Below are 15,854 nucleotides of genomic sequence, written 5' to 3'. Positions count from 1 at the left end.
ATGGTGGTGGAGGGGAGGGAACCCCTCCGAGATTGGATATCCCTCTCTGTTCTCTTCCGTTCCGCGCTCCACTGATCTGGCCCTTCACGGTTTCTTAAATTCCAGGAGATCCATAAATCCGATTGCGCTGAAATTTTTACACGATTTTTTCCATAAATTATCTTTCTTGCACCAGAAGAAGGGCCCCAACCGACCTTCGAGAAGGGCAGAAGACACCTGGGCGCGCCAGGGGGTGCCTGGCGCGCCCTGGTGGGTTGTGGGCACCGTGGGCTCCCATTTGCGTTGATTCCACCTCCTAAAAATCACATATATTCCAAAATAATTATTCGTAAATTTTTATCGCGTTTGGACTGCGTTTGATATGGATTTTCTGTGAAACAAAAACATGCAACAAACAGGAACTGGCACTGGGCACTGGATAAGTAAGTTAGTCCAAATAAATCATATAAAAAGTTGCCAAAAGTATGTAAAAGTTGAATAATATTGGCATGAAACAATCAAAAATTATAGATACGACAGAGACATATCAACATCCCCAAGCTTAATTCCTTCTCGTCCTCGAGTAGGTAAATGATAAAAAATTAATTTTTGATGTGGAATGCTACCTAGCATAAACTTGATCATATATCTAATCATGGCATGAATATTAAGGCATAAATGATTCAAAGCAATATTCTATAATTTGACATAAAGACATCAATACTCATGCATCCCAACAAACAATCATGTCTTCCAAAATATCAACGCTAAAGAAAGCTATCCCTACAAAATCATATAGTCTTGTCATGCTTTGTCTTCTTAACACAAAGTATTTATCATGCACAACCCCGATGACAAGCCGAGCAATTGTTTCATACTTTTTAACGCGCTTCAGCTTTTTCAACCCTCACGCAATACATGAGCGCGATCCATTGATATAGCACTACGGGTGGAATAGAGTATGATGGTAGGGGTAAATATAGAGAAGAAAAAAGTAAGAAAGTATCACATCGACGCGGCTAACCAACGGGCTATGGAGATGCCCATCAATTGATATCAATGTGAGGAGTAGGGATTGCCATGCAACAAATGCACTAAGGGATATAAGTGTATGAAAGCTCAGTATGAAAACTAAATAGGTGTGCATCTAATCCTATAATGAAAAATTCCCACTAGTATATGAAAGTGACAACATAGGAAACTCTCCATATGAAAAACATGGTGCTACTTTGAAGCACAAGTGTGGTAAAGGATACTAACAATGCCCCTTCTCTCTTTATTTATTTTTTCCTTTTTCCTTTTCTTTTTCTCTCTCTCTCATTGTCCGTAGTCTCATCCCGACTTGTGGGGGAATCATAGTCTCCATCATCCTTTCCTCACTGGGACACTGCTCTAAAAATGAAAATGATGATCATCACACTTCTATTTATTTATAACTCAAAAAGAATTACAACTCGATAACTATGACAAACTATGACTCTATATGAATGCCTCTGGCAATGTACCAGAATGTGCAATGATCTAGTGTAACTTGTATGAAAAATGATGAACTGTGGCTGAGCCACAACTACTATGTCAGCTATATGATCATGCAAAGCAATATGACAATGAATGCTCAAGTCATCAAACCGAAGCGGTGGAAGTTGCATGTCAATATATCTCGGAATGGCCATGGAAAAGCGATAATAGGTAGGTATGGTGGCTGTTTTGAGGAAGATATAATAAGGCTTACGTGACGCCCCGAGGCCGATGTGCCAGGTGTCGTCCAGTTATTCGCTGTCATTGCCATGTCATTTGCTTGCGTGTTGCATTTCTTCATGTCATCATGTGCATAGCATCATCATGTTTTCAAAACTTGCATCCGTCCCGGTCTCCTTGTTCCTTCCGTTGTCCATTCTGAGTCCAGACACCCTTGCACGCGCCCGTGGCATGTCCGAAATATTATTTTATAAGTGGCTGAAAAATGTTCTCGGAATGGTATGAGAGTTGGCGTGCGGTCTTGTTATAGTGTAGGTAGACCGCCTGCCAAGTTTCATCGCAATCGGAGTTCGTTTGATGCCCAAACGGATAACTATAGTGACATTATAGTCGGTCTATCGTCGGACGTTTTCGGTCTCCGGAAACAGTCGCCGGGCCTCTGTCTTCTCTTCTCTCAGCCTGAGGACTTCCGCACAGCCCACTACCTACCATCAGGCCCAACCTAGTCTCTCTCGTCAGTTCGCGGACCTCCTCGCGCGCGCGTCCGAAAAGCTGTCCCGGACCCGACCCGGACTGTTGCCACCGTTGTGTCCGGATCATCCCCAAACATCTACAAAACATCACCGTTTTCTTATCTGGGCTCCCTAGCCTATTTTTCCCGACCGTCCGATTTTGATCGAAGGGACGAGTTAGCCCCAAACCTAAACTCATCTGATATAAATATCAGATCAAACCCTAGCCTATCCTGTCCCATCCTCTGAATCCCTCCACCGCCACTCTCTCTGGTTCCCGTCGGGATCACCAGCGAACTAACCAGAGCCTCCAACTTCTCCTCGGTCTCCCCACCAGCCGAAAAGAAGCACTCGAACAAGTCTCCTCCTTCGTCGGGAGCGATCCAGATCCTACCAGGCCATCCCCTGATCTCCTCCTCTCGATCCAACCACCTCGACCTCGCCGGAGCCACCGCCCGCTGCATCAGGCTGGCCCCCTCACCCTGCGCCCGTGTCTCTTCTCCCTTCCCTTTCTCTCTCTCCCTCTCATCTCCTTGCTTCCTCTCTCTCGCAGGGAACACAACAACACATGGAGCTCCGTGGCCGCCCGATGCCCAAATCATCACTGGGAACCGCTCCTTCGCCTTGGGTCCGCCCAGATCAGGACCGCCCCGGCCTTCCTCGCACCTCCTGACGGCAAGCGCCGCCACCTTGCCCTTCCCCGATATGAAGAGGACGAGGATGCCAAGCCCCCTGTGCTCGCCGTCGCCTCGCGTGGTCTTCTCGACCCTCCGTCAGCACGCCATGCCTTGTAGCTCCCTTCCGTCGCCTCGCCCGGTTCTAGCCGTTCTGTGCCATCCCTGCCGTCAAGCTCCACACCACCGGAGACCTCCAGCGACAACCTCGGCCTCGTGCATCCGCGTGCTTGGGACGCCGCTCGTTTGCCCGTTGACCGAGAGCACGGCCATCTCCAGCCGGTCCCCTACCTCTTCGTCAGCCATGTCACCGTTGTCCAAGGCCAGCCGCACCTGCACCTCGCCGGCGACCCGCAGGAGCCCCGCCAGTGATCCTCGACGCCGTCCTCTGCTTCGCCCGCAGGAGGATGAGCGCTCGCCCGGGTGCGTTGACCGCGTCCAGCTGCAATCGACCACGACCCGAGCCGGCCTTTTTCCCTGCTCGCCCGCCAGGCCTGCATGCGCTCCTCCAGCAAGGCCTGCTGCAGTCCACTGAAATGGGCCAAGGCCCACTGGGTGAGGCCACACCCCAGCGCCCCATCTTTTGTTTTTTTCCTGTTGGGCTTGTCCCAGTTTCGGCCCATACAGTGTTTTTTTCCCTGTCTGCGATTTAGTCTTTATCCAGTGCTTTTCTGTTTTGCAGAAAACCCCTTCATGATCATTCATTTAATAACTTCACAACCGTGCATCGGATCTAAATAATTTATATATGTAACTTGTTTAGAATTTCACCTAGTTTCAAAATATCCAACTTTCATGCATGTTTGAGATGTTTAAATTGTTGTTTGTTTAAATTTGCTCCTATGTCATGCTAAAATGCTTTAATTCATAACTAATTAACCGTAGCTCCGAACTTAATAAACTTTATATGTAAATGGGGTGGAAAAATGCTAGTTTAACATGGTGGCTTTACTTTGCATGTTTAACAACTCTAAAATATTGTTTAGGGAAGAATAGTACCAAATCTATAATATGCTCATGAGGATTTTTCCGGACTTGTTGTTTTGTTGTTCCGGCCTCATTTAAACTTGCCTAGATAGATAGTTTCATCATGATTCACCTCTTGCCATGCTAACAACATTGAATATTGTTGGGTACATAAACGAGATCGAACTAAATAACTCGAATGTGGTGTTTCGTCAATATGCAACGGAGTTGCATGTTGAGCTCCACTTAATTTGTAGGATTGTTTGTGCATTTTTCCATGCCATGCTTCATTAAACCGGACATGCATCATACTTGATTGTGCATCATGCCATGTTTATGTGGTGGTTGTTTACTATGTTGTTTGCTTTCTTTCCGGTGTACTTCTTCTCAGTAATCCGGTAACATTGCGTTTGTGAGGATCCGTTGGCTACGTTCGTTTGTCTTCTTCATGGACTCGTTCTTCTTCCTTGCGGGATTTCAGGCAAGATGAACATACCCTCGAAATCACTTCTATCTTTGCTTGCTAGTTGCTCGCTCTTTTGCTATGCCTATGCTGTGATACCTACCACTTGCTTATCATGCCTCCCATATGGTTGAGCAAAGCCTCTAACCAAACTTGTCCTAGCAAACCGTTGTTTGGCTATGTTACCGCTTTGCTCATCCCCTCTTATAGCGTTGTTAGTTGCAGGTGAAGATTTGGAGTTTGTTCCTTGTTGGAACATGGATATTTTGCTGGGATATCACAATATCTCTTATTTAATTAATGCATCTATATACTTGGTAAAGTGTGGAAGGCTCGGCCTTCTGCCTGGTGTTTTGTTCCACTCTTGCCGCCCTAGTTTCCGTCATATCAGTGTTATGTTCCCAGATTTTGCGTTCCTTACGCGGTTGGGTTATAATGGGAACCCCTTGACAGTTCACCTTGAATAAAACTCCTCCAGCAAGGCCCAACATTGGTTTTACCATTAGCCACCTAGCCTTTTCTTTCCCTTGGGTTCTGCAGACTCAGGGGTCATCTTTATTTTAACCCCCCCGGGCCAGTGCTTCTCTAAGTGTTGGTCCAACTAAGCGATGTCTAGAGCTACCAGGGGCAACTCTGGGCTAGCCCACCCGACGTCTGGCTCATCCGGTGTGTCCTGAGAACGAGATATGTGCAGCTCCTATCGGGATTTGTCGGCACATCTGGGTGGCTTTGTTGGTCTTGTTTTACCATTGTCGAAATGTCTTGTAACCAGGATTCTGAGTCTGGTCGGGTCTTCCCGCTAGGAGTATCCTTCGTTGACCGTGAGAGCTTGTGATGGGCTAAGTTGGGACACCCCTGCAGGGATTGAACTTTCGAAAGCCGTGCCCGCGGTTATGGGTAGATGGGAATTTGTTAATGTCCGGTTGTAGAAAACCTGAAGTTGACCTTAATTAAAATGCACCAACCGCGTGTGTAACCGTGATGGTCTCTTCTCGGCAGAGTCCTGGAAGTGAACACGGTGTTGGAGTTATGCTTGACATAGGTTGTTCTAGGATCACTTCTTGATCATAGATTCTCGAACGTGCTTTGCCTTCTCTTCTCGCTCTCATTTGCGTATGTTAGCCACCATATATGCTAGTCGCTTGCTGGAGCTCCACCTCATACCTTTTACCCTTCCCATAAGCTTAAATAGTCTTGATCACGAGGGTGTGAGATTGATGAGTCCCCGTGACTCACAGATACTTCCAAAACCAGCTTGTAGGTGCCGATGATATCGTGCAGATGATGCAACCAAGCTCAAGGAGGAGCTCGATGAAGATCTTGTCCTTTGAGTTGTTTCGTTCTAGTTGATCAGTAGTGGAGCCCAGTTGGGGTCGATCGGGGATCTGTGTAGCTTTTGGGGTAGTCTTCTTTTATTTTGGTTCCGTAGTCGGACCTTGATTGTATCTGGTTGATGTAATGCTTTATTCATGTAATTGTGTGAAGTGGTGATTGTTAGCCAACTATGTATCTCTTTCCCTTATGTATTACATGGGTTGTGTGAAGATTACCTCACTTGCGACATTGCTTTCAATGCGGTTATGCCTCTAAGTCGTGCTTCGACACGTGGGAGATATAGCCGCATAGAGGGCGTTATAGCTTATGTGTGATAGAGTGTATTATATCATGGGGTTTGGATGCACCTACAAAGTTTGCACCACGTCTCGATGTGAGAAAGGGCAATGCACGGTACCATAGAGGCTAGCAAATTGCGGAAAGGTAAGAGTGCGTATAATCCATGGACTCACATTAGTCATAAAGAACTCATATAATTATTGCAAAAGTTTATTAGCCATCGAAGCAAAGTACTACTATGCATGACCCTAGGGGGATAGATTGGTAGGAAAAGACCATCGCTCGTCCTCGACCGCCACTCATAAGGAAGACAATCAATAATAAATCATGCTCCAACTTCATAGCATAACGAGAGACTATATGTGCATGCTTCGGGAATCACAAACCTTAACACCAATATTCTTACTAACCACAACCGTTTACTAGTACCTCCCACATATTCCATCTCTATATCACAAAACTATTGCAAGGAATTAAACATATCATATTTAGTGATCCATAAGTTTTATGTAGGATTTTATGACTAACCATGCAATTGACCAATTCCTGTTGGCTCTCTAAATAGATCTAAGTGAATCATGAGAGTTTAATTCTTTATACAAAGGACCATTCTCTAATAAATATAAGTAAAGCAAAAGAGCATTCTACGAACAACGGTTTTCTATGTGAAGAGAAACAGGCAATCCAAACTTCAAATGATAAGTGAAGCACATGAAGCACTCTATAAAGCCATACTCAAAAGATATAAGTGAAGTAAAATGAGCATTCTATAAATCAACCATGGACTACCTCATACCAGCATGGTGCATAAAAGAAAAGTGAAAAATAATCACAAAAGACGCTCTAAGATTTGCACATATCATATGAATGAAACGAATCCGAAAACATACTGATACTTGTTGAAGAAAGATGGGATGTCTTCTGGGGCATCCCCAAGCTTAGACGCTTGAGTATCCTTGAATGTTTACTTGGGGTGCCTTGGGCATCCCCAAGCTTGAGCTCTTACCTCTCCTCCTTCTCCTCGCATTGAGACCTCCTCAATCTTCGAACACTAAATCCACACAAAACTTAACCAAACATTTAGTAGCGGGGTTAGTGAACATGGCAATGAAATCCCATCATGTACTCCTGTAACATTATTGTATAATTGTAAACAAACATTACACACTGTATGCTATCACAATTCTATGGCCCCAAGTCAAGGAGGCTTCAACAAGAATTCAAACATACGCAAATAATGAAGCTATAACAGCAATCTGTGAAAACAGGAAAGTCTGTAAAGATTTGAACATCCACCATACTCATGTAACTCAAAAAATTCTGAAACATTAGGACAAATAAATTTTTTGTATAGAAATACATTGCAAAAAGTTTCAGAACCGTTTGACGTTCCTGTAAAATATATAAAATCGAGCACTACAGCCAAAGTTTCTATTTTGCACCGCACAAACCAACAAGCAATTTAATCATCCTAAAGGCAAACCTTGGCACATTATTTTTATAATACAATGGAATTGTACAAGGGGATAATTATTTTTGTTGAAAAGTTTCTGTAATTAAGATTCACAAAGTTTCCCTGAGCATGAACAAAGTTCAAGGAGCTCCCCCACTTCAACAATGCTTGTCTCTCTCACTTTGACTTTCCTTTTTGAAAAGTTTTCTGTTCCCCTCTATATTTTTTGTTTTTAAACTTTATAAAAGCACTCAAAAGAAATAAATGACTCTCTAAAACTTCCGGGTTGTCTCCTTGGCAGCGCTTTCTTTAAAGCCATTAAGCTAGGCATAAAGTGCTCAAGTAATGGATCCACGCGGATCCTAAGGTATATGAAGGCCAATTTTAATTAGCAATGATTTGGTATTTAGGAGTGAGCACAAAGCAACATATATCATGCAATGACGAAGTCTAACTCTCTTCCTATGCATCGTCATGTCATACAAGAACAATTCATGCACATCAAGTAAAGGCCTATACATAGCATAAGCAGTTTCTTGCAATTTTATCCTGTTGGAAACATAGAAAGGCGGAGACATAGTTCCTCTCTCATAATAATTGCAAGTAGGATCAGAAAGCACATGCATATTATATTCATCAAAATCATCATGTGCAAGGGTAAAAGGCAACCCATTAATATAATCCTTATTAAGTGCAAACTTCTCTGATATAGTGTAGTTTGGAGAATTCAAAGAGATAATAGGACTATCATGTGTGGGTGCAATAGCAACAATGTCATTCTTAACATAAGGAACTATAACAAGTTCATCTCCATAAGCATAATTCATATTGGCATCTTGGCCACAAGCATAACAAGAATCCGGTTCATCAAAAATGGATATTTCAAATGAATCAATGGGGTCATAGCAATTATCATAGCATTCATCCTTCGGTAAGAAGGAAGGGGCGTTAAATAATGTATGAGTTGAAGAGTTAATCTCATTAGAAGGTGGGCACGAGTAGCTAATCCGCTCTTCCTCCGTTGGTTCTTCACTCTCCTCATCATCTTTTTCATCCAATGAGCTCGCTGTTTCATCAATTTCTTCTTCCATAGACTCCTGCAAAATATTAGTCTCTTCTTGGACAACGGAGTTATTCAAAATAAATACATCAATATCGTAATTGTATTTATAATTGTCATAGAAATATTGAAGGATGGCAAGATTTTCAGGTCTATAAACTAAATCATCAAAATCTTCAAACTTTTCAAACAAAGATTCAATTTCATATGCACCCTTAAAAGCAACAAATTCTTCTATTCATTCCACACCATAGTAATCATATATACAATTAGCATAAGAAGTTGAGGTTTCATTATCATTAAATTTGCAAGAAAAGGGAAGATGTGGAGCATTCATTCTAGAGCAACAAGTATAATCATGTCTCAAGCATAGATCCCGAGCATACCAACGCAACATATAAATTTGAGCCCATAAAAGTTTCCCTTTTTGTGTCAAGCGATAATCCCTAAAGTTTTCATGTTGATCCAACGTTACTCCCATTATACAGTTGAATGGGGTTTTCTCAGGATTATCAAAGTAGTGCATAATATCTTTAACATAACAAGCATCGAGGGTTTTAGGAGGTTCCCCATCTCCATGAGTAGAAGGTACAACTAATTTTTTTGGTGTTTCGTGTTCCATATCCATAACTAAATATAGAGAACAACTTAGAATAGGAAATAAAAACTACTTGGTGATAAAGCAAACAAGCACACACGAGAATATTCACCCCACGCTATAACTCCCCGGCAACGACGCCAAAAAAGGTCTTGATAACCCACAAGTATAGGGGATCGTTTGTAGCCTTCTTCGATAAATAAGAGTGTCGAAACCAATGAGGAGCTAAAGGCAGAACAAATATTCCCTCAAGTTTTATCGACCACCAATACAACGCTACGCACACTTGACGTTTGCTTTACCGAAAACAAGTATGAAACTAGTTTGTAGGAGTGATGCTAGAACTACTTTGCAAGAATAAAATTGGAAGTACTTTGCAAGATAATAAAAGTTAGGTGTTTAGTAAAAGGGTTTGTGTCGACAAGAAAGTTATTTGTCCCTAGGCAATCGATAGCAAGTATCGGTAATCATTCTTGCAATTCTATATGAGGGAGAGGCATGAGCTAACATACTTTCGCTACTTAGATCACATGCACTTATGATTGGAACTCTAGCAAGCATCCACAACTACAAAAGATCATTAAGGTCGTGAAACCCAACCATAACATTAAGTATCAAGTCCTCTTTATCCCATACGCAACAACCCACCTACTCGGGTTTAAGCTTCTATCATTCTCGCAACCCACCATAAGTGAATCACAACACCCTACAGCAGGGGCCCCACACATTTACGCGAGAACGGAGGGCACCGTAGGACAGCACCATAAATAAAATATACAATCATATCAACCAAGATCACGATTAACCCACAGGACAAAATGAATCTACTCAAACATCATAGGATAACCACAGATCATTGGGAAATAATATATGGAGTTGAGCACCATGTTTAAGTAGAGATTACATCAAGGAGAAGAGGTGTTACACCGCTGCTTAGAGGGGGAGAGAGATGGTGTTGACGGTAGCAAGATTCTTGATGTAGATCGCCGCCCCGATCGTTGCCCCGGTGGCACTCCGGCGCCACTGGAAGTGGAGGGGAGAGAGCCCCCCTCCTCCTTCTTCTTCCTTGGCCTCCCCCTAGATGGGAGGAGAGTTCCCCCTATGGTACATGGCCTCCATGGCAGTGGAGGGGCGAGAGCCCCTCCGAGATTGGATCTCCCTCTTTGTTCTCTTCTATTTCGCGCTCCCCAGATCTGGCCCTTCACGGTTTCTTAAATTCCCAGAGATCCGTAACTCTGATTGCGCTGAAATTTTTACACGATTTTTTCCATAAATTATCTTTCTTGTGCCAGAAGAAGAGTCCCAACCAACCTTCGAGAAGGGCAAAAGACACCTGGGAGCGCCAGGGGGTGCCTGGCGCACCCTGGTGGGTTGTGGGCACTGTGGGGCCCCATTTGCGTTGATTCCACCTCCTAAAAATCACATATATTCCAAAATAATTCTCCGTAAATTTTTATTGTGTTTGGACTTCGTTTCATATGGATTTTCTGCGAAAGAAAAACATGCAACAAACAGGAACTGGCACTGGGCACTGGATATGTAAGTTAATCCAAATAAATCATATAAAAGGTTGCCAAAAGTATGTAAAAGTTGAATAATATTGGCATGAAACAATCAAAAATTATAGATACGACGGAGACGTATCACCAGTGCTATGATGTGTCGCGTCAACTCATACAATGAGGAGAAACTTGATTTTACTACACTACACACCCTCTCCCTCGCCCATGCGTGCAGTGGCTCGCAGACATGGACAGGCTTTTGCTTACTACAACAAGATATCCCTCCTACATGTGGTGGATGGACATGCAACAGTTGATTCGATACTGTAGAAGTAGTAACATCATTGTTCGTATTCTCGAAGAGATGAAGAGCCAAGTGAAACCCGAACGTGGCAGTTCAGAACGCTCGTGTGGCAGTCTTTGTGTAGGGGTGGGGCGTGGTTCGGAGTCTTGGAGCACGCATATAGTCGGTCGTAAATGACATGTGTGACCCCTTGCTCTTATTTAGCATTAATTATATGTAGTATCACTGTCTTTGACCTGGTGTACTACCTAGTAGGTCCTAGTTTATTAGTCCCTTTTGTAATTTGTGCTAAATTTTGACCAAAGTTTTAACTGACAAAATGTTAGTGCATGTCAACAAAAATTATATCATTTGATTTGTATTTGAACATAGTTTTCAATGATAACATGCATGAACCTTTTGTTAGTCAAATTTATGGTCAAAATTTGGCACCGATTACGATGGGGAGCAATAAACCAGGACGGAGGTAGACTAGTCCGTCACCATCGTGTTTTGTGTCTAATTTTGACTTCAGCGACAAAACCTACATGGAAGGAGTGTTGTATATATTGGTGCGACAACCAAACTTATAGCAAGTCCATTGCTCATAAAATTTTAAGTGAAGCATAGAGAGCAATTCTAACAAGTCATGACATAATTTTGGCTCTCTCAAATAGATGTGTTCATCAAGGATTGATAACTTAAAACACAAAAGGAAAACAAGCAAAGAATGATATCATACAAGACGCTCCAATCAAAACACATATCATGTGACGAATAAAAATATAGTTTCGTGTAAAATACCAATGATCTTTGGAAGAAAGCGGGGATGCCACTCGGGGGCATCCCCAAGCTTAGTTCGTTGCTCATTTTTGGATACAAGCTTGGGATGCCAGGGCATCCCCAAGCTTAGGCTTTTCCATCCTTCCTTCATCCATTGTAAGATAAACCAAAACTTGAAAACTTCAATCACACAAAACTCAACAAAACCATCGTGAGATCCGTTAGTGTAAGAAAATAATAAATCACTACTATAAGTACTGTATCAAACCAATTCATATTTTGTTTTTGTACTATATCTACTGTATTCCAACTTTTCTATGGCAAAAACTCATCAAAGAAGACCATAGAGCAATCAAAATAAGCACACAACACAAAGAAAACAGAATCTGTCAAAACAGAATAGTCTGTAGCAATCTGACTATTTCGAATACTTTTGTAACTCCAAAAATTCTAAAAATTAGGATGACTTGAGCAATTTTTATATTGATCTACTGCAAGTGGAATGGTGTATTTTTATCGCTCTCTGGTAAAAAATGAAATTTAATTTCGTGAGTGTAAAAGATTCTATTTTTTCAGCAAGATCAAGCAACTATCACCCAAGAAGATCCTAAAGGCTTTACTTGGCACAAACACTAACTAAAACATAAAAAACACAATCATAAAAGTAGCATAATTGTGCTAACACACAAGAACAGAAAGCAAAAGGCAAAAATAAATTTTATTCATTGGGTTGCCTCCCAACAAGCGCTATAGTTTTACGCCCTTAGCTAGGCGTAAAGGAAGGATCTAAGTTTTGTCATCCTTGTTCTTAACTTTCTTAGAGGTATTTCCATCATGGGGTTTTGTGAATACAACATAAAACATATTTTCCATGTAAACCTTAGCATTCCTAAGTTGGTGTTCATCAGAACCCTTTTGATTCCCCGCAACAATCTAAGAATAATGTTGATTAACATTATTGAAAACCTGTTGGATTATATCTAAAATAGGGACTTCCTTTTTAAGATTCTCATCAAAGATTTTATTATCCCCAAGCAAATGTCCTAAAGCATAGTTGCTATTGTAAAGAATTTCATCTATCACAGGTTTTTCACGATTCATACCATAAAAGTCAAAGATTTCCCTAGCTTCCCGTATTATGTAGTCAAACTCATTCATAAGAACGAGAGTGGCCAACTTTTTAGCTCTAGGATTCTTTTTAACGGGGAGCTAAAAAAACAATCCTTGCAAGATAGGATGGGTACGAATAAATTTACATTCAAGTTTCAGAACTAGTGCTGAAATAGCATCCGCATAAGATCTAGTAGTTTTGAGTATAGGAGCATCAACAAGACTTAGCTTCCCAACACAATTGAAAAATTCTTGGATACATTCTTTTCCCATAACATTCCCTTGCCCCAAGATAAAAGTTTTAGCATCCAGATTGCCTGTACGTCCTATTTTGGGAGTTAGGCCATCATCTGTTGGTGCCATACTGAAATCACTCATGATTGCAAGCAAAGGATAGATCTCACAAGAAAACGGCGAACGGAAAAAGAGAGGCGAATAAAATAGCAAATTTTTGTGAAGTGGGGGGAGAGGAAAACAAGAGGCAAATGGCAAATAATGTAAATTGCGAGGAGATGAGATTTGTGATTAGGAACCTGGTATATGTTGAAGATCCTCCCCGGCAACAGCGCCAAAAATTCCTTTTGATGTCGCTTGAAGCTATGTCGGTATTTCCCCAAAGAGGAAGGGATGATGCAGCACAACGGCGGTAGGTGTTTCCCTTAGATATGAAACCAAGGTTATCGAACCAGTAGGAGAACCAAGCAAGACAACGTAAACAACCCCTGCACACAGGTAACAAATCCTTGCAACCCAACATGTTAAAGGGGTTGTCAATCCCTTTCGGGTAACGGTGCCAGAAATTGGTGTGTGACAGGAGAAAGTTGTAATAGATTAAATAAATTGATCGTAAATAAAATGAAGTGCAGCAATTTTTTTTGGGTTTTTGGATTAACAGATTTGGAAATAAATGCAAGAGAAAAGTAGATCACAAAGGCAAATATATGAGAAAGAAGACCCGGGGGCCGTAGGTTTCACTAGTGGCTTCTCTCGAGAAAAATAGCAAATGGTGGGTAAACAAATTACTGTTGGGCAATTGATAGAACCTCAAATAATTATGACGATATCCAGTCAATGATCATTATATAGGCATCACATCTAAGATTAGTAGACCGACTCCTGCCTACATCTACTACTATTACTCCACACATCGACCGCTATCCAGCATGCATCTAGTGTATTAAATTCATGGAGAAATGAAGTAATGCAGTAAGAACGATGACATGATGTAGACAAGATCTATCTATGTAGAGATAGACCCCATCCTTTTATCCTTAGTAGCAACGATACATACGTGTCGTTTCCCTTTCTGTCACTGGGATCAAGCACCGTAAGATCGAACCCACTACAAAGCACTTCTTCCCATTGCAAGATAAATAGATCAAGTTGTCCAAGAAAAACAAAAATATCAGAGAATAAATACAAGGCTATAAGCAATCATGCATATAAGAGATCATAGAAACTCAAACAACTTTCATGGATATAAAAAGATAGATCTGATCATAAACTCAAAGTTCATCGATCCCAACAAACACACCGCAAAAGAGTTACATCATATGGATCTCCAAGAGACCATAGTATTAAGGATCAAGAGAGAGAGAGAGAGAGAGAGATGAAGCCATCTAGCTACTAACTACTAATACATCTCCAACATATCTATAATTTTTTATTGCTCCATGCTATATTATCTTCTGTTTTGGACATTATTGGGCTTTATTATCCACTTTTATATTATTTTTGGGACTAACCTACTAACCGGAGGCCCAGCCCAGAATTGTTGTTTTTTTGCCTATTTTAGGGTTTCGAAGAAAAGGAATATCAAACGGAGTCCAAACGGAATGAAACCTTCGGGAACGTGATTTTTGGAAAGAACAAGATCCAGGAGACTTGGACCCTACGTCAAGCAACCAACAGGGAGGCCACGAGGTAGGGGGAGCGCCTACCCCCCCAGGCGCGCCCTCCACCCTCATGGGCCCCCTGTTGCTCCACCGACATACTTCTTCCTCCTATATATACCTACGTACCCCCAAACGATCAGATACGGAGCCAAAACCCTAATACCACCGCTGTAACTTTCTGTATCCACGAGATCCCATCTTGGGGCTCGTTCCGGAGCTCCGCCAGAGGGGGCATCAATCACGGAGGGCTTCTACATCAACACCATAGCCTCTCCGATGAAGTATGAGTAGTTTACCTCAGACCTTCGGGTCCATAGTTATTAGCCAGATGGCCCCCTGTTGTATTGTTGCCATTGAGGATAACAAGATGGGGTTTTCATCATATTGCATGAGTTTATCCCTCTACATCATGTCATCTTTCTTAAAGCGTTACTCTGTTCTCTTGAACTTAATACTCTAGATGCATGCTGGATAGCGGTCGATGTGTGGAGTAATAGTAGTAGATGCAGGTAGGACTCGTTCTACTTGTCTCGGACGTGATGCCTAAATACATTATCATACCTAGATATTCTCATAACTATGCTCAATTCTGTCAATTGCTCAACAGTAATTTGTTCACCCACCATAAAATACTTATGCTCTTGAGAGAAGTCACTAGTGAAACCTATGGCCCCCGGGTCTATCTTCATCATATTAATCTTCCAATACTTGTTATTTCCTTTGCTTTTATTTTACTTTGCATCTTTGTCATAAAAATACCAAAAATATTATCTTATCATATCTATTAGATCTCACTCTCATAAGTGACCATGTAGGGATTGACAACCCCTTATCGCGTTGGTTGCGAGGATTTATTTGTTTTGTGTAGGTGCGAGGGACTCGCGCGTAGCCTCCTACTGGATTGATACCTTGGTTCTCAAAAACTGAGGGAAATACTTACGCTACTTTGCTGCACCACCCTTTCCTCTTCAAGGGAAAACCAATGCAAGTGCTCAAGAGGTAGCAAGAAGGATTTCTGGCACCGTTGCCAGGGAGGTCTACGCAAAAGTCAACATACCAAGTACCCATCACAAACCCTTATCTCCCGCATTACATTATTTTCCATTTGCCTCTCGTTTTCCTCTCCCCCACTTCACCCTTGCTGTTTTATTCGCCCTTCTTTTGTCTGTCTTTTTGTTTGCTTTTATGTCTTACTTGGCTCGTTTGCTTGTTTGGTTGGAATAGTTGTTTATTTATTAGTAAATAGAGAACCTAAGATCTATGG

This window comes from Triticum dicoccoides, chromosome 7A (genome assembly GCF_002162155.2).
Source record: "Triticum dicoccoides isolate Atlit2015 ecotype Zavitan chromosome 7A, WEW_v2.0, whole genome shotgun sequence".
NCBI classification, from domain to species: Eukaryota; Viridiplantae; Streptophyta; class Magnoliopsida; order Poales; family Poaceae; genus Triticum; species Triticum dicoccoides.
Note: the sequence above shows the minus strand (reverse complement) of the source record.